The sequence below is a fragment of the Mus musculus genome, chromosome 4 (genome assembly GCF_000001635.26).
Source record: "Mus musculus strain C57BL/6J chromosome 4, GRCm38.p6 C57BL/6J".
Lineage (NCBI taxonomy): Eukaryota > Metazoa > Chordata > Mammalia > Rodentia > Muridae > Mus > Mus musculus.
Window position 1 is genome coordinate 63,765,615 of NC_000070.6, and position 19,278 is coordinate 63,784,892.

A 19,278-nucleotide genomic window follows, 5' to 3' on the forward strand; every position below is an offset into this window, starting at 1 on the left:
GTGACCAACTCTAAAGAGGGTTGGAGACCAAAGGATATGACAATATTTTCTTCAGTCTTCTTGGAGATATTTGTTTCTGGATAATAGTGAACTGTCAACCATCAAGACTGAATATACCACATACCGAAAGTATAGAACACAGAGAAACCCAGCTGGTGTTCAGCTGGGGACTCCATCCCTCATGACCAGTAGTGTCCACAGTGCTGGAAAGTACTGCGTATGCTCCCCAAGGAGAAAAGGTATCACCAGTCTCACCTAGCTACGAATCCTGCAAGTTATAGTCATGACATTCCTGGGAAAATATAATCATCCACACCATAGTGGCATGGGTATTATAGGAGTAGCCAACCATTTAAAAAAAAAAAAGAAAAAGAATTTAAAGCCTCCTTCCTGAGATGGAATCCATCAAGAGCACTGGGCTGTCAACTTTTCCTTATGGTGAATACGGACATTGGCAGGTGGCTGGTGACTGATGGGTTACAGATGTGTGCAGTGGTGAAGATGAAGGGTTTGTGAGAACCTGGCACCGAGACTAGTGATGTGTGCTTCTGTGTGTGGTAGGTGATGCTGGGAGCAGCATCTGGAGACCACTGTTGTACAGAGACAGGTTATGACAGAGCTGCCGGGGCAGTGGGGCTGCTCTGGAGGGCATTTTGGAAAGATGGCAACTTGAAATTTTAATTGTTCACAATATGTGAGAAGGGAAAAAGACAAATGATAAAGAATATGGGGGCTGAGAGTTTGCGAATCTGGTTTTTTTTTTGTTTTTTTTTGGAATGAGTTTCTAGTTAACCCTTGACTTCTTAGAGTTATATGATACTGAATAAGAAGCTACAACAAGAACCAAGCACTGCATCTGTCTCCCTGGGGGACAGAAATGGGCATAAGTCCATTTTCTACATATAAAACTATTGGCAAATAGGGATAATTTGTTTTTCTCAGTTATCATTTCCATGCCTTTTAACCCCTTTTCTTTCTTTTGTCCAGTTACTCTAGATAAGAATACTTGTACTGTGTTGAATGAAAATGGTTATGGAGGACATTTTTGTTTTGTTTTGCATCTTAGATGGGTAGATTAGATGTAGGGTTTGGGGGTCCCACGTCCACTCCACCACAGGGCATAGCCACTTGGCAAGGTGGGTGGGTGTTGGGCCATCGGGCAGCCCTGGGACACTGCTCTAGAGGTGATAAAGCCCAGTCTGAGGCATGGGACAGCGGAGCTGGCTTGGGGTTCCCAGGCCTACAAGGAGGCTGGGGCCCACCTGGTTCTCAGGCTCTTGGACACCCAGGAGCTGCTGGAAGCCACAGAAGAGCTGAGAATGGAGTTAGGTTGGATCTAGCCTGGGGCTGGGGATTCAGGGGTGAAGGTAGGGTGGGGTGGGGTGGGGTGGGGTCGGGGAAGGGGTATCTAGTCTCTCCAGGATAGTCCTTGGTTTGTTGGCTTGAGCTTGGTGGCAGCTTGGTGGCAGCTGTGGCTGGGGGCACAGAGAGGCTTTTTACAGGAGATTAGACTGCGGCTCTATAGGCGAAGGCCTTCTTCATGGCTCCCCACGGCAGATCCCAATGGAAAGAGACAGTCCATGTTTTTAAGACATTTATTGTCATAGAGAAAAGTGGATGAGTAAAGCCATACCCCACTTCTCAGAAATACCTTTTGCAGGGAGGACTGTCTGGAAAGGAAGGTTTACTGCCTAAATCCTCCAGGCTTTTAGGTACCTCATTAAAATGGAGATCTGTCTTGAGCCTAAGTGACCACAGGTCACATCTTCTACAGGTGGAGGGATTGGGGCATTGTTCTTACATGACTGATGGCCACAAATCTATGGGGGATGGGGGGGGGCTGTGGCTAGTGACAGGGCCCTGGTGCTTTCAGGTGAAGCACCTCCCATTCCTTCTGTTCCTTCAGGATTTCTGGGGCTTCAAGCTTTAGCTCAACCGGGACCAAACTGCCTTTTATGGTCCCACAATTAGACGTTGATTGTGAAGTTGTTACATGGAATCTTATTCACAAGTAGCTACAAAACAAAATATCTAGGAATAAGTAACAGAAGAAGTGAAATATTTCTATAATGAGAATTACAAAACAGATGATAGAAGTTAAAGGAGAACACACACACACACACAGAGAGAAGCCTTCCATATTGATGGACAAGAAGAACAAACATTGTTAATATGTCAGATATGTCTATGGCAGCTTATTAGATTTAATACAATTGACATCCAAATGCTGATTTTTTTATAGTTATTTTCGTAAACAACTCTAAACTTTCTATGGAAGCACAGAAGTCCCTGTATAGCCACAATGATCTTAGGTAAAAGGAACAAAGTTGGTGGCATCATATTATCTTACATCAAATACCCTACAAATATATACTAAGAGATTTATAGCCTTGAGATTATCATAAAAAAGAAACACAAATTAATGCAACAGAAATAGATTACCTAGAGATTATCCCACATATTTATAGTCAGTTAATTTCCAGAACAACAACAACAACAAAAAAGAACACAGAATAAAGACAGCCTCTCAATAAATGGTGTTTATGTGGGAAGTGTATATTTGTATGAAGGATATCAAAATTTGACCTTTATTTCTCATCCTATAGATAAATAAAGAACAATAGGAAGAATGTAAAGATCAAGGTTGGTCCAAGAGCAGTGTATGTTTATAGCTAGTTGACCTTCCTCCTCCCAAAGCTCACAAATAATTGTTAGAAGAGGGGGCAGAATGATTATAAGAATGGTGGATGACTTCAAGGAAATAAGTGTCTTCCAGACATAGTAGGGCAGCTACCTATGTGAACTCACAGAAGTTATGACATCATGTATAGGGCCTGTGAAAGCTGAAGACAGAGCAAATCCCAGCATGGCATGAGGTGAGCACAAAGTCCCACACCTGCTAGAGGAGCTATTAACAAGTAATAGCTTCTCAGAGAGACAGTCTTGTTTAAGAGTGAAGCTCCTGGTAAGCTGGCCATACTTCAGTGGAAGGGTAAACATCCAACTCTATGTGGGCAGTACAAATTGACTTGACAGGGTGGGGGAGGACTCCAAGTTGGGTGAGTAGGGATGGGTCTGTGTGGATCTAGGAGGAGTTGGGAAGAAGCAGATATAATCAAAGTACATCGTATGATAGTCTCAAAGAACTAACAATTGTGTTTTAAAAATTGGATCAATGTTTTAAACATGAGACTGGAAATGAGACCACTAGAAGAGAACATGGAGAAGTCAAGACAGGAAAAACAATAAAATGTCAGCAGGTGGGGGGGATGCCTGTGTGTGTGTGTGTGTGTGTGTGTGTGTGTGTGTGTGTGTATGTGTTAGAGAGAAAGAGAGAGGGAAGGGGGAGGGGAGGGGGAGGGGAGGGGGAGGGGGGAGAGAGAGAGGTAATGAAATATTTGAATAAGAGTATAAATGCAAGAAATCAAAAGAAAAAATAGGCGTTACAAATCAGATGAAATTAGAGGGCTAAGGCAAAAGCAACCAATCACTAGAGTGAAGAAACGATCTACACTAGAGAAAAATGCATGCAATTCAGCTGGCAATGGATTAGTACCCTAAATGTGCAAGAAGTCTAAAAATAACAACCAAATAGACTTAAAATAATATGATCAGACACTCGTTAAAGGAAAAAAGTGAAATGGTCAACACATTACAGAACTTCATTAGCTTCCAAGAGACATGCAAGTCAAAACCACAATGTGATAATATCTTACTTTAGTCTAGAAAGACTATTCCTGCTCCCCCCCTCCCCCACTCACCACCACCTATGCCAAATGCTGGCAAAGATGTGCAGAAAAGGGAACCCACACACTTTCGGTGAGGACATAAGTTAACTACAATTACTGTGGAGCACAGTGCAGAGGGCTTCTATAATACCGTCCACCACAGAATAGCAACTTCACCTCTGAGTATACATGGAAAAGAAATGACAGTGACCTGCTTGTTACTTCGCTATCTACAATTGCTAAAATTTGGCTGTTCATTAAGAGGCTGATGGACAAAGAAAATTTGGTCTACATACACAATAGCAATTATTCACATATAAAGGAATATTTCATTATTTGCAGCAAAGTAGACAAAAGTGTTATGTTAGATGAAATGTCAGGAAGAGAAAGATAAATTTCACATAGAGCACAGCAGTCACTACTAGAGGCATGGAGGAGGGGGATAATAATAGGCTAGATGACAAGTATTCTAATAGTTAGACAACAGAGCTAATTTTGTGTTATGTAGTGTAGAACTGGGAAGGGAGTATAGTTTGAAGAATCCTATAATATACATACGAATGACTAGGTGGCATTAGAATAAATTTTAAAAAGGATTTAGAAACCTCCAAGCCTAGAGAAATGATAACAAGGAACCATTAATTACCTCAAATTAATTAGTACCTATTGTACATGCCGATTAGATAACCCATAAATAAATTTACAAATTATTTTCTTTAAATATTTTTTTATTATGTATTTTCATCAATTACATTTCCAATGCTATCCCAAAAGTCCCCCACACCCTCCCCCCCCACTCCCCTACCCACCCATTCCCACTTTTTGGCACTGGCGTTCCCCTGTACTGGGGCATATAAAGTTTACGTGTCCAATGGGCCTCTCTTTACAGTGATGGCCGGCTAGGCCATCTTTTGATACATATGCAGCTAGAGTCAAGAGCTCTGGGGTAAATTTACAAATTCTAATAAAAAATTCTAGGAAAACTATATGGAAATGCAACTATCCAAAATTTGTTATTCCATACTACATACAAGTGCCAAATCATTGCACTGAATCATATAAAATTGTACAATTAAAAGAATAATTAAAAACCTTATAAGAGCAGATGGTGTTTGAGATGAGATTGAAGGGATGGGAGAGACCTTTACCAGGAGAAGAAGCAATAACAATGGGTCAGGTGACAATGTTCTTAAAGGAGACAATACCATGCACATAGGTAGCATCATATAGGTAGCAATGTTTCTTGGGCAGCAAATTGTGACTTGGCACAGTTAGAGTGGGGCTTGACGGAGAAGAAGTGGGGCAACAAATGGTGTTCAGATCCTAAGAGCCTACAGATCAGTCTCAGAAGGACTTCTGTCCCAGAGGGCAGCCATAAACAATGGAAAAATGATAGCCAAGTAGAACTGGATGAAAGATGCATCTCAACACACTACTCAAGCAGCTGTGAGCATCTGTAGGAGGTGAGAGTGGCTGGAGCAGAGCCACTCGTGCAAAGATGGTCCCCTTGTCCAGTCAAGACCGGATAAATCGGAGACCTAGACACTTGGGACATGGGAGAGGTAGCAGATAAAAATGGAAGGGAGAAATGCTGCAAATCCTTAAATTTAAAATTCATGAGTTGTTCTACAGTGGCCCCACAGACAAGTATGGAGCTGGGGTTTGGGATGTTCTAGGAAATGAGAAGCCCCAAGAGGAATGCCATTTTGTGAGTTCCCTTGACTGGTGTCTTAGTTAGGGCTTTTATTGCTGTAATGAAGGCAACTTGGGGAGGAGAGGCTTTAGTTCATCTTAAAACTCTTTGCTTACACTCCATCAGTGAGGAAAATCAGAGCAAGAGTTCTTGAACTGTATCTTATTGGCTTGCCCCCTACCTTGCTCAGCCTGCTGGGGACTACCTGCCCAGAGGTGGCACTTCCCACAGTGAGCTCCACCCACATCAAGACAACAGTCTACAAGCTTGCCAAAGGCCAATCTTACAAGGCCATTTTTTTTTTCTGAATTGTGAATCTCTTTTCCCAAATGACTCTGACTTGTGTCCAGTTGACATGCTACTAACTGACCGAGCTGGGTGTATTTGGTAGGAAGGAATATTACACTGTGTGTAAGAGACTCCCCGAAGCCCAAGGTGGTGAAACACAGTTAAGGAACTTGAGGAATGTGGCCCGAGGCTGGAGATTTCAATCGTGGCAAAATGACCTCAGATGTGGAAGAGTATTGGAAGCTGCTATGGTTTGACTGCTGGTGTCCCCTCCTACAGAATCTCAAAGGTCAATGTGGTAATGTTAAGATTATTTAAGATGTGATTAAATCTTGAGACCTCCCTTGTGAGTGGGTGCAGGCCATGCCACAGAGGTCTCACAGAGTTTCAACTCCTTCTGCCTTTCAGCTTTTCACCATGTAAGGACACAATGATCATCTCTTCTGGAAGAAGTACTAATCTTTTAAGCAGAGAACATCCTTCACAAAATAAAGGAACTTGCAGGTGCTTCTTAATGTACAGACTTTTCAGAAATAAATCTCTTTATACACTAGCTAGTCCCAGGCATTTTGTTATAGTAGTACAGGCTGGACTAACACAAAAGCCATTGTGTTGGGTCTCCTCACCACCTCCCTGCATACTCACTAAGCAGCTGCTCACTCTTTGCTAGCCTCCCTCCTGTCACAAGAAGATGCCCACCTCTCACATAGCATGTCTGTGCTGAATCCTTTTGATACTGAACGTCCACCCACCAACGCGATTTCAACCTGTCTTAGCCAGAGAAAGCTGTGTCTTTCAAAGTATGGTCTAAGAATTCTTGCACAAAAAATAAATGATTAATGATGGCATTACCACAGCAAGCCAGTGCCTTGATTGAAATCGATTTTCATTTTTTTCCCCCTCATTTGAGGCTCAATAGTATTTCAAGCTGCTTGTCAAACAAAGCAGAAGCACGGCTAAACTAAAGAAAGATTTTTTTTTTTCATCCACGCAGAGCTCTGGCAGCAGATAGTTTTAATGCTGGCAGTGGTCTACACATGGAAACAGTTAAGAAATAAGGATCTTGCAGCAGTATGACCTGAGCATGGAAAAGCGTTGTGGCGATGACTCTAAGCATGATGGGTTATGGGCTGCCTTCTCTCACTCCTGCTTCCTTTATTCTACTCCTACTCCAAACCTCATCTTCCTGGTTTCTTCCATTGTCATTTATCCAACTGCCTTCTTCCTCCTTCCTTCCCCACCCAGCTCTTTCTCACTCCAGGTTTCTGTCTCATTCCACACATAGAAGTAAAGTCTGACACTTCTGTGATGTTTCACAGATCATGAAGCCAAATGGAACACATGATCTCATCAACCTCACAGCCACCCGTGGAGAATGGTGCTGTCCCCATTCTGCAGATGATGAAAACAGAGGCCAAGCAGGATGAGGTCATTTGCCTGAAGCCACATAGCCATGAGGAGGCAGAGGTAAGATGGCAGCTTGTGTTGTTTTTCCTTTCAACTTTATAAGTCACAGAGATTCCCACATGAAAACCTGCACTGCATTTTCCTGCACAGGAACGAAATCTTGTCCATGTTCAAGGACCTCAGAGAATAGCTGCTGTTTCCTAAGAAGATTTTTCAAAGAACATCACAGGACTACTTTTCTTCTTGAAACTTCTCTCGAATTATGGGGAAGCCCTCCTTTAAATCACCGAAATCTTTTGATGCTCAAGATGACATGTGAATAACACTGTGTCCACAGGTAGATAGGCTTTGAGTCTCAAGCCAACCAACTGTGGCTCATTTACTAGATTGTCAGGTGTTTTGTGAACACAGCAGATTTCTAAATATTAAATTATTGGTGAAAAAAGATCAGAGATATACTAAATTCATTACTCCTTGATTATTTTACTCTAATTTATGACCACTGCTATGACTTCTGTAGTCTAGAGGTGGCTCACATACATGTGAGCAGAGAAAATAAGAACATTAATGTGCTTTTGCTTATCTCTCCCCATGTCTGAGTCCAGTGACATCCCACTGGATGTTGGAATTGGACAAAAGAGAAATATTTACACTTCGGAAATTGGCAGAAGTTATTTTTTCTTCCTCAGGAGACCATCTGTTAAACATTTACTAGTCCATTGCTGTCTAAAGGACTGTGGTCAAGAATTGAACGGCTTGACTTATTGTCTTTTTTTGCTGACGTGAACTTGGGCAGGAGAGAGAATGGTGTCTATAGGAGAATAAAGAGGAAGTGATTCATGCCTCCCCCTTTCCACGTTGGTGGTGCTGATAAAAGTAGCAATGGTGTGAGTTTAACAGCACAGTGGATTGGAGAATCTCATTCCTGGCCACTGGATGAACAATGGGTCAGTTAACTCTTGTCCAAATTAATTACTAATTCCAAACAGCAGCCAGAGCTGGGGGACTTATTCATCTATATATTCATACATAAAGTAAACCGATGTTACTTTAAGTGCTTAGAGCGCAACAGCAGATATAGCAGCTATGAGCCTTAGCTTCTGATTGCTTTGGCTGGAAGTCTTCAGTTTGGCGAGACATCTAAACAGTTGGCACCTTCCCAGAGATCTCAGCACACGCTTGGAGATTGTGTTCAGCAAACTGGGTGAACCACCTGGAAGAGAGGGAACTCTCATGTCCTCCCCTGTCACCAGCAGACCTTGTCTGGACCTGGCAATCTCCACCCTTATAGTTAACAAACTTTTTCCTCCCTTCTCTTTAGTAAGGTTGGTCATCAGCTGTCTAAGTTACTACTGTAAGAAACTAAACATGGTATTGGCCCATGGCTTATTTGCTCTTTTGGGTAAAGGGGTTGGGAGAGAAGGGTTTACATAATTTCCTCAAGTTGTCGCTTTTTATTTTATTATTATTATTTTTTAAAGCTGTGTGTGTGTGGCTTAAATCCGCCCCCAGCCCTTGGCAGTTATGTGTTCCATAACCCAGACGAGCATGTGTTGAATTCCTTTCATGACCTGGCTTTGATGCTAGAGAGGAGACATCTGATTTCATCCTTGTCTTGGGGGAGCCAAAGATAACAGTAGTTTGTTTAACATTTTCAAGAGAAATCTCAGGCCATTTGAGAACACCCAGTTCGAAATATACTCAGATTGATGATGGTCATACTTATTAAGTCTTTACTTTGAGAACTAGATAGTGGAACTCTCTTGGCAGGTAGAATGTGTACACTTATTTTGATCTATGCCACATTGGTTTGATTAGGCTAGCTGAAGTTTCTCCCCATATCATGATGGTTGTAGAAACCTCTTGAGAAGCCTGGAAGCCCATAGAGGAAAGCCCCTTGGGAAACCTGATTATTGACCATGTCTGACCATGGCCTTTTCAAATGTGATTGGTTTCTAGTTTTCTGAGGGTTGGACATTCCATGTCTGCATTCTCTCTTCCTCTTGCAACGTGCAAGGGAGGTGATAATTGATTGTGTTTGGAAAGTATGCCCAGAAGATGGCATCTATTCCAGTGGGATGGTAAGAGGAACACGTTGGCAGTAGGAAATGTCATGCTAGGAGTCTAGAATGTCACAGGGGAAAGTACCTGAGAGAGCCTGTGAGGTGTGAGCATGGAGAGTCCCCACCTGGCCAGGGAGGGGTGCAGAGCAGGTAAGGTAAGCCAGCATTCCTCTCCCTCCCATCAAGGACATGGCTTGATCTTTCTTGATGGGTTCCCCAAAGAGAATCTTACTTTGGTAATCCAGGATAGTGGGATGTTCCTGAGCTGGAATCCTATGCAGAAAGCATCCCCATATTTGCATTATTCTTGATTTCTTAGCTTCCAGAAAGAGCTATTGATTCCTCCATCAGAGACAGTGTTACTCTTCTACAGTTGGGATTCTTGAAAAACTGCTTTGAAAGATGTTTTCCATTAACGGTGTGTTTTTCCAGGTCACATGAACTACATATTGGACAATTATAGCTTCCAAACTGTATGCAATTCTCTGAGGTCCCAACAAGTGCACCCAGCAATAATTCAAAGGAACTCACTATCTGGGAATGCAATGATAAGCATCTCTGTTCCATTCAGATTCTCTTGAATCTTCACACTGAGCAGGGAAGACAGTCAAACTTGGAATGCATCGTGCTCCATTGAGTCACTGACCCCACAGGCTTTCTGTATCCCAGTGTTATTTGGGGAATTCTGCTTCGGCTACCTTTCCTCACTCACTTCATTCCAAAGTTCCCTTTTTTCATTGTGCCTTCTCTCCTGAGAGTTTCCTGATTCTGGCTTCTCAGTGAATATTAATAATGAGGGGTGCACCACCATCAGCATAAATCTCAGAGTGTATAATTGACCTTTGTTTTTGTTTTGTTTTGTTTTGTTTTGTTTTGTTTTGTTTTGTTTTGTTTTCTTTGCCTTGTCCTGAATGATGCTGGCCACTCCTTGCTTAACTCCTCAGCTCGCCTGACTATCTGGATCATCTTCAGTTTTCTGTCTTCTGCTCTCTCTTTTTCATCATCAAATATGGAAGGATTCCAACACTTATCTCAAGCTTCCTGTAGATTATAATCTTTTTTTTCTGCCTCTAGTCTTGCTCCTTTTCTTGGCTAACTCAGATTGCAAAAGCCAAAGGCTTTCATAGTATCCTAATCAGGGTGGCAATCTTGTTGTGAAGCCTGAGAAGAGAAGTCCAAGAGCAAAATGCCAGCAAGTTCCTGCTAGGCTCTGCCCTGGCCCAGAGTCAGTATCTTTGTGCTGTGGTCTCATGTGGTTTGTACAATGAGTGAGCTGCTGCTGGAGCCAATTTCATAGGAGTACTGATCCTGTTCTCCACGGCTCCACCCTCCTCTATCTTCTCCCACCTTCTCCCCAAGTTTCCACCTTGTTCCTGTTTGGGCCTTAACCACTCTCAATATTCCCTATTGTATTACCATAGTAATTCTATTAAGGTCTCAAGTACCCAAGAAACCTCCACTAAGGACCTCTGTTTCCCTTCCCCAAACATATTATCTTTCTTGCTTCCAGCTCTATCTACATATTCCAATTTAAATTTAAAAACATGAAAAATTGATGTTAAATCCACATGTGAGAGTGAACATCTGACACTTAACTTTTGGGTCATATATTACCTTGGTCAATATATGATTTTGTTGTTGTTGTTGTTTTTCTGAGACCAGGTTTCTCTGTGTAGCCTAGGCTGATCTTGAACTCAGAAATCTACCTGTCTCTGCCTCCCAGGTGCTGGGATTCAATATATGATTCTTTTTTGTTTGTTTGTTTTTGTTTTTTGAGACAGGGTTTCTCTGTATAGCCCTGGCTGTCCTGGAACTCACTCTGAAGACCAGGCTGACCTTGAACTCAGAAATCCACCTGCCTCTGCCTCCCGAGTGCTGGGATTAAAGGTGGTGTGCCACCACACCTGGCTTCAATATATGATTCTTAATGTAAGTTATCTTACTTCGTTCTCACTACTATAGGGAAATACCTAAGCCTAGGTAATTAAAAAAAATACAGTTGTTTCTGAGTGTGCTGGAGCAGATGAAGGTGATTGCAGATCAGCAGCTGGTCAAGTTGTAGTCTGGGTCTTAGAGATGGTGAAATTTGGCTAGGTCTCTCCACCTTCTGGATCGAAGGTTCTATCCTATCATGGTGAAATAGATGCAGAGTTTATACTTGAGCCTTTTAGATCCTTTTATAAGGCACCAATCACATGAAATTCACATGAAGCTGCCCTTCTTCCAGGCTTCATCTATTCGTATTGTTGTATTAGGGATCACATTTGAATTGAACTTGGGAAGGGACACAAACTTTCAATTGATAGCATCATTGTTTATCAGTTGCTAACCATTCTTTTGCATAAAAAGACAATTCTAGATTAAGTTCTCTAGTTGGCCAGTTTTTACCATGAACTAGCAGTTTGGTCAGGTCGGGGCTCTTGAATTCCCCTTCATTACTTGGTTGGTTTCAACCTTTTTGTTTTTGGTCATGCTGAGACTGATTTGAAAAGTCGAGACTGCCAAAGAAACTTGATTTATGCTCAGTCTAGAGAGCGAAAGAAACTACCTAGTTCTCCTTACATCAAAACAAGAAAAAAATGTAAGTTGCACGATGTGACGGTGTGAGCTGTCGGTCAGCTTGACAGAATCTAGAGTCACCTGCAACAGAAAAGTGACTAAGACAAGCATTGTGACATGGGTCTGTACTTCGTGGTCTAGCTTGTGGTGACCTGAAGCCAGTCTGGGTCTTTCAGTGCTCCGAAGTGAGTGAGATCTTATGACGGCTGCAGTTTGCAAATGCATGGATTTCAGAGTGATGAATGAGAAAGCAGAAAGACAAGAAGAATGGAAGGCTCCTCCATATAGGAGAAAAGAAGGTTATAGATAGATTTAATTTACATATTCATGGCCTTAAATTTTTATAATAATTAAAAAATCAGAAGCTAGGGAGGTGGCCCCATTGGAAAGTGTCTATCGCTCAAGCGCTGAGACCTGGCTTTGGATTCAGAAGCCGTGTGAAGCTAGGTAAGTGGCATATGCCTGTGACCCAAACCTTGTGTGTTTCATGGTGGGGTGCATGTGTAGACAGATGGGTCCTTGAACGACATTAGTTATCAAAACGCCCAACCTGGTGAGATTCAGGTTCAGTGAGAAACCCTGTTTCAAAAAACTTCCTACATGAACCATGACAAAACACCCAGAACAAGGCACAAGATACCTCCTTCTAAGTGACTCTCAAAATAATATAGGTTATAGGTGACATGCTGGGATGCCTCTCAATAATAGCACTCACATGTTGTTGGCAACTGATAGCTGTCTAATTGGACTTAAGGCTCACTCAATAGATGCGATGTTATACCTGTTCAGAAACCTAGGCAACTACTTGAGGGCAGAGAGATCATTTATTTTAGAAGAAAGTCTACCATCACCATTTTCCTAGAGCAGCATAATTCTTCAAGTGCACTCTAAATCTTATCCTTATAAACACAGATAAGTATAGCTACCACCCCTCATCAAAGAAACCTCTTTCTATAGCAAATGCAGACAATTATAGAAAACCACAACTGGACACGCTGCAAAGACCAATGGATTTTGGACACTCATCTGCAGCACAGCTTGTGAATCTACAGCTTAGAGAATATCTCAGAAGAGAGGCAGAAAGATTGTAAGAGCCAGAATACCTGGAAGTCTACCGTGTGACTACCTCTCTTAGAAATGGCTGCAGAAACAAGACCCAAACAATCACAATATTGATAAAGAGGAATGCTAATGTAGTAGGGGGAGAATCTCATAGAGTCCTATCTCTAGACAAAGAACTACGGGCAACTAATGACATATGAGAGAGGGAGAACTAGCCTCTCCTGAGGATGACCTCCCTGATTCATTATCCAACACAGAGTTTTAAGCTCTGAAACCATTTTGCACTCAAACAAGAAAAATGGCTCAGCAAGATGTGCATGTGTGCATCAAGGAAAAAGAGGCTATAAATCTGAGAGGGAGGCATGGGAAGGATTAGATGGAGGGTACATGGGAGGGGCTGGAGGAAGGGGAGGGAAGGGGAATGATGTAGTTATATTTTTATGAAAATGTAAAGGCAAATGAATAAAATCAAACGTATAGAACTCTTGGAGAGAGATGCCTGACCGCAGGCCTCCACACACCTACATGCATACATACATACTATATGTACATGTGCACATACTGCTCATATGTCCAACACATTGTCTTAGTGTCTTATTGCTGTGAAGAGAAACCATGGCCACATTAGAAAGGAAAACATACAATTGGGACTGGCTTATAGTACAGCGGTTTAATCCATTATCATCATGGCAGAAAACATGGCGATGCTCAGACAGACAAGGTGCTGAAGAACCTGAGAGTTCTGCATCCTGATCGGCAGACAGCAGGAAGATCAAGACCCTGGGCCTGGCTTGAGCACTTGAAACCTCAAAGCCCACCCCTAGTAACACACTTCCTTCAACAAGGCCACCCTCCTAATAGTGTCACACTCTGTGAGCCTGTGGGAGCCATTTTCATTAAGTCAATCACAATCAGATAGAGACAAAATGTAAAGATAATAAAGACAAATACAAATTGGGCAGGGGATGCTTTACTCCGCTGGGTAAAGCACTTATAGTGCACAAGCATGAAGAGCTAACTTCAGATCTCCCTAAACCTATGTCAAGATAGGTATAATAGCAGATATCGTAGCATGCCTCTGTAGTCCCAGCATTATTGCTGTGAGATGGGAAGCAGAGACAGGTAGATCATTAGAAGCTGTCAGGCTTGCAGTTGCAGCCAGCACACATAGCAGCAGACAGCAAGAGGCACTGTCTCAGACAAGGCAGAAGGTGGCTATGGACACTTGAAACTTTAAAGTGCCCTCTAACACATGTGCTCTGGCATGTGTCCCCCCCCCCCTTCCCACATAAAACATTTTAAAAATAAAATTCAGAATCTACACAAATCATTTTAAATATGAAAATATCAAAACTTTTAGTGCCAAAAATTTTGATATATGTTTATGAAAGTCATAGAACAAAGTATTCTCGTCTATATTCAAACACAAAGCAAGATGGCTCATCTCCTGATGGCTTTTGAGGAAAAGGCATTTCTTCGGCCCCTGTGGGTTGTCCGAGAGGATGTGTTTATCTTATCTCTTATTTTCATCATTGGTATAGTGTTGGAGGAAGACAGCAGTCTTGAAGTTCTCAGGCACTGCTGAGTTGAGTAGAAAACAATGTCAGTGCTGGGGACTGAGCCAGGACATTGCCAATGCCAAGAGAGTACTCTACTACTGAGCTACAGCCTCAGCCTACAGTGTTAGCATTAGATAAGTACAGTGATGGGCCGACCCAGTCAGCTTGGCTGAGACAAAGGAATCTAATCCAGGTCATCTTCCTGCCCTCCCCTGCCCTCCCCTGCCCTCCCCTGCCCTCCCCTGCCCTCCCCTGCCCTCCCCTGCCCTCCCTTGCCCTCCTCTCTCCTTCTCTCCCCATTCCTTTCCCCTTTCTTTTCTTCCTTCCTTCCCTTTTTTCTCCCATCCTTTCCCTTTCCTTACCCTCCCCTCTCCTCCCCTCTTTTCTCTTTTCTTTTACCTGCTTCCCCAAATGTTAATGTGAAAGCATGAATGATTTATTAACAGATGGTTTCACCAAACAATAAAATTAAATAGTGATCCTTTAAAGATCTAAGTATATCCCAGAAAACACATGAAGAAATGGTATCTTTGGGTGTTCTGAAAACAGGCACATGCTGCTTGGGATTGCATTTGTAGTATTCAGCCAATCCATGGTTTTCTCGCTCTTAAGCAGAAACACAGTAGATTAATCTCTAAGATACTAAGATAATTCAAAATGGCTCCTATACGCTAAAACACCACACCTTTCCCTCATATGTAGAATGTAGACTTTGCTATGTGTAAATAAATGCACCAATCTATGTGATAAGAGACAGAGGGATAAAAGAGTCTGGGAGGAGTGTGGGAGATGGGGTGGGGAAGGACAGGATGCAGTGGGGGAAAATAGGAACAATATACAATGCTATATGTGTATGAAAGTCTTAATGAAACCAATTATTTATTATGTTAGTTAATAAAAGGCTTCTATAGAGTCAGGTTATGGAATTACCTATGTGTCCATGAGCAGATGCACAAAGAAAGCATAGTACATATTGCAACTGCAGTTGTATTAGGCCATAAAAAAGAATAATGTGTCATTCCAGAAAATAATAAGGATTGAACTGGAGATCATAATGTTAGGAAGATAGATATTGTGTGCTTTTTTCCTCATATGAAGAATTTAAATAAAAAAGTTAACCAGGATGACATGAAGTTATCTAGAAGAGCTATCTGAGGGAGAAAGTGACCCATCAAGGAAGGTGAAGCATGGATGAGGGGGTGAATACAAGCAGGGGTCATAGCAGAGTGGCATAAAATGTCACAGTGTCTGGCAGATACATGCTAACTGAAATTACTTAATTGAAATGGAAATTGCTCTAATGTGATGAAGATTTTACAACACACATGAGGGTCTTGGTTAAGATCATAGAATGATAACAGAGAGTGGGCAAATATCACTATTTCCACATGGATAGGGTTTTACATATAGTGTTAAAAATATCTATATTAAGTGTTGGGAGCAACAATGACTCATTCACAAGTACTACTAGGCCTTTATGTTGGTAATCGAGTTCAGTTCTCATAGATGTCTTCATTCAGTGTTGATAGCATCTGCTTGGGATGTGGAGCCGTAATTGGAATATAGGTGAATTCAGAATCTAGTCCTTCAGACTTGCCTGGGAGTTTATGTTCCGCAAGGAAGGCCACGGACAAAGTTCTACACCTTTTGCTAATTTTCAGAGAAGGGTGTGTACCGGACAGAATGGCAGGATGTAAAGTAAACGGATGTACCTGGTGTCAGCATGCAGTCAAGCCAGCATGATGGCATCAGTTCTTCAGGACTTGCCAGTGCCCCAGGAACACTGATGCTCCTTCAAGCCAATCTCATGCAGATCTTAAGGAGCAGTGTGCTGGCAGCCAGGAGGTTGATCACTGGGCCACATGAAGAGTAACATGTGAGAGTAGCCCCAGGAAACTTACAATCTGGAGCAGAGGTTCTCAACCCGTGGGTTGTGACCCATTTGGCAAACCTGTATCTCCAAAAGTATTTACATTGCAACTCATAACAGTAGCAAAATTACAACCATGAAGTACCAATGAAAATGTTGTTATGCTTGGAGGTCACCCCAACATGAGGAGTTGTGGCAGTGTTAGGAAGGTGGAAAGCCACTGCTCTAGGGACAGTTATCCAAAACTGCATCTATCATAGTTAGGGTTACTTTTGATGTGATGAGATACCACAACCAAAGGCAAGTTGGGGGAGGAAAGGGTTTATTTCACTTACACTTCCATATGTACTGCCATGATGGTGTGATTATCCTATTCCTTGTGTTCATCATCACAGGAAGTCAGGACATGAACTCAGACTTGGGAGCAGGAGCTGATAGAGAGGCCATAGACAAGTGTTTTTATGCTCCTATGCCAGCACCATTTGCTTTGCACACTCTATGGACACCTTCAGAAACTTATAGGTAACTACATCTATTTGCCGCCAAAGCACCCTCTTTGGGCACTGTTGGAGTCACCACAGTTTCAGTGTGTGCTTCGTGTTTTGGCATCAGAATCTCAGTAAACTCTAGATGACCCTGAAGACATTTTCACCCAGGACAGAGGGGGTGGTCCTATACCTGGTGTGCTACCATCAGATCTGTAGCGATGGGTGCCAATACGATCTCCCATTTGTAAGAGGTGCCATGATTGGTGCAAACACAGTCCTTCATTTCCATTTGTTCATCCTACATCAATCATTACAATACTTTGCAATGTTTGCCATGATGCTCCCTTTCTGCCTATAGAAGTGGGCTGTTCAGCGTAGCCTGTGAGGCAAGCTAGGAGAAAACCTTTCTGTGCTTTCGCTGGATGTTGCAAAATTTAGTCCCCCCCAAAATAAAATTCTTTGGATGATCTTTTCTTGCCTACCTTTGAGTAGTATTTTTCTCTATTTATTTATTTATTTATTTATCATTCATTCATTCATTCATTCACTCATTCACTTTACATCCTGATCACTGCCTGTCTCTGTGGCACTAGGCACTTCATCCTCTCTCACTGAGGCCAGACAGAGCAGCCCAGTGAGGGGAATGGGAGCCACAGAGTTTCTTTAATAATATAGTGGTCTGAGCTAGTAACAGAAAGGAAAAAGGGTGTGGGGGGGTGGCTAGGGCAGGAGTAAGAGAAAAGGCACCAGCAGCAGTGAGGACCACGCAGTGATAGCTTGACAAGAGTGCCAAGAGGTAGCTAAGTAGCTTGAGAGAGGGACTGAGACATACATGACCAGGCAAAAAAGCGACAAAGACAAGAGACGGGGGAAGCAGAGGGCTGAAAGGGAACTACAGCTAAAAAGAAATAGCAGCTGTAAGGGACAAAGGGGAGAAACTGCAGGCCTAGACCATATGGAAGCGTTCCAGAGAACAGCTAAGTTCTAAGAGCCCAGGGTCTTAGTGAGCCGCCTTAGGCCTGAGAGCTTTTTTCAAAGGCTGAGTATTCCCACAGCCAACAGCCCAAAGCTTGTGAAGTATATCACTGTAGGGTTGAGGGTTTTTACACCTGAAGCCTGTAGGAAATTAATAACACCAGGCAGTGCCACCTACTGCTGATTGTGGTTCTCTGCATTGTGGCCATGCTGACAGAAGTCAGAAATTACTAGAACTGTCAAAGATCAGAGCTGCTGGTGCCCAGAATGATAAGGCTCCAACCTCGGTGCCTAGAGCGGTTAAGTTCTGGCTTCTGAAGGATTTGCTCTGAGTCTGAGTCCATGTCCAAGGCACTTGTTTATGGTTGTCAGCAGAAGAGCTGCTTTTTCGCCTACCCTCAATTCCTATCTGGGTAGAGCAAAATGGACTCCAGGCAGAAGGCTGGTAGTAACTAGAAAAGAAGCAAGAGTTGCTGGCTAAAGGCCAGGCGAAGGGGTTCTGTTTCTCTCTGGTCCAAGTATCTCTTTCTTGGTGGTTCCTCTCCATCAAAGCATCTTTCCAACTAAGAGAAACACAGGCTCACGTGCTTCATGTTTCCATTGCTGAAAAAAAATGCTGTATAATAACTGGACACAAACTATACGTCCAGCTCAGACGTCAGTGGAATTCTCATGATCAGGCAGGGCTGACTTTGCCCTTGGCCTGACATGCTCATCCAGCTTTAGTCGGTTAGACAGCTTTATGATCTTGGCTAATGTTACTCACATTTCTGGGATACGGCCAACTTTATTAGTTAATCTGAGCTGGGGTGGTGATGGGAAGATCTGACTTACTTTCACAGTTCTCAGGGTTTGTTAAATGTTCCATTAATGAACATTTAATGTTCATAATGTAATCTTACCAAAGATACTTCATCATTCTGCATCAAATAGTGTTGATACGTTCTCAGATTTTCTTATTTTTGATGATTTTCACCACTTCAAGATATACTGATCAGGTATTTTGGATCAATCCCCATACTGAGAATTGCCAGAAGTTTTTCTTGTGATTAGATTTGAGATTAGGGTTTTGGGCAAAGTACCATAGAAGCAAAATGTCATTTCCATCCCATCATATCAAGAATCAGCATGTCTTGAGGTTTTCAATGAATCTCATGTGAGAACTTATTTTTAATTATATAAATGATATGAGGAAGTACAAATCTATTAATTTCTTCAAATTAGTTCAGAAGAATTTAAACACTTTATTTACTTATTTGTGTGTGTGTGTGTGTGTGTGTGTGTGTGTGTGTGTGTGTGTGTGTGCAGGTGCCTTCAGACGCCTGAACAGTGTGTGTGGGGTCCTCTGAAACTGGAGCTATAGGTGGCTATGAGCCCCCAATGTGGGTGCTCGGTTCTGTTCCACAGAACAGAGAACACTCCAGTTCTCTGGAAGAGCATCACCATTTCTACCAAGCCATCATCTCTTTAAAAGACACAGGGGAGGAGGTAACTTAGCTCTTCAAGAAAAAAGATAAGTTGCTCAGTTGCACCAGAGTGTGTCGGATACTTTGCAGCTGGAATTACATAGATATTGTATCTCTCCT

The 19,278-nt window shown here is 42.4% G+C and overlaps 1 long non-coding RNA gene across 2 annotated transcripts in view; it reads left to right on the top strand.

Annotated features, from left to right (window-relative positions):
* The window catches only part of Gm42294, a 76,794-nt gene extending 69,231 nt beyond the window's left edge, over positions 1 to 7,563 (top strand). The window contains exons 1-3 of one of the 2 annotated variants that reach the window (XR_881352.3): positions 6,118 to 6,213; positions 7,029 to 7,176; positions 7,267 to 7,563. This is a non-coding gene — a long non-coding RNA (predicted gene, 42294). Of the gene's footprint in view, positions 1 to 6,117; positions 6,214 to 7,028; positions 7,177 to 7,266 lie in introns of those variants that run through there. The other variant, XR_881353.3, reaches the window with a different exon arrangement.
* The last annotated feature ends 11,715 nt before the right edge of the window (positions 7,564 to 19,278 follow it).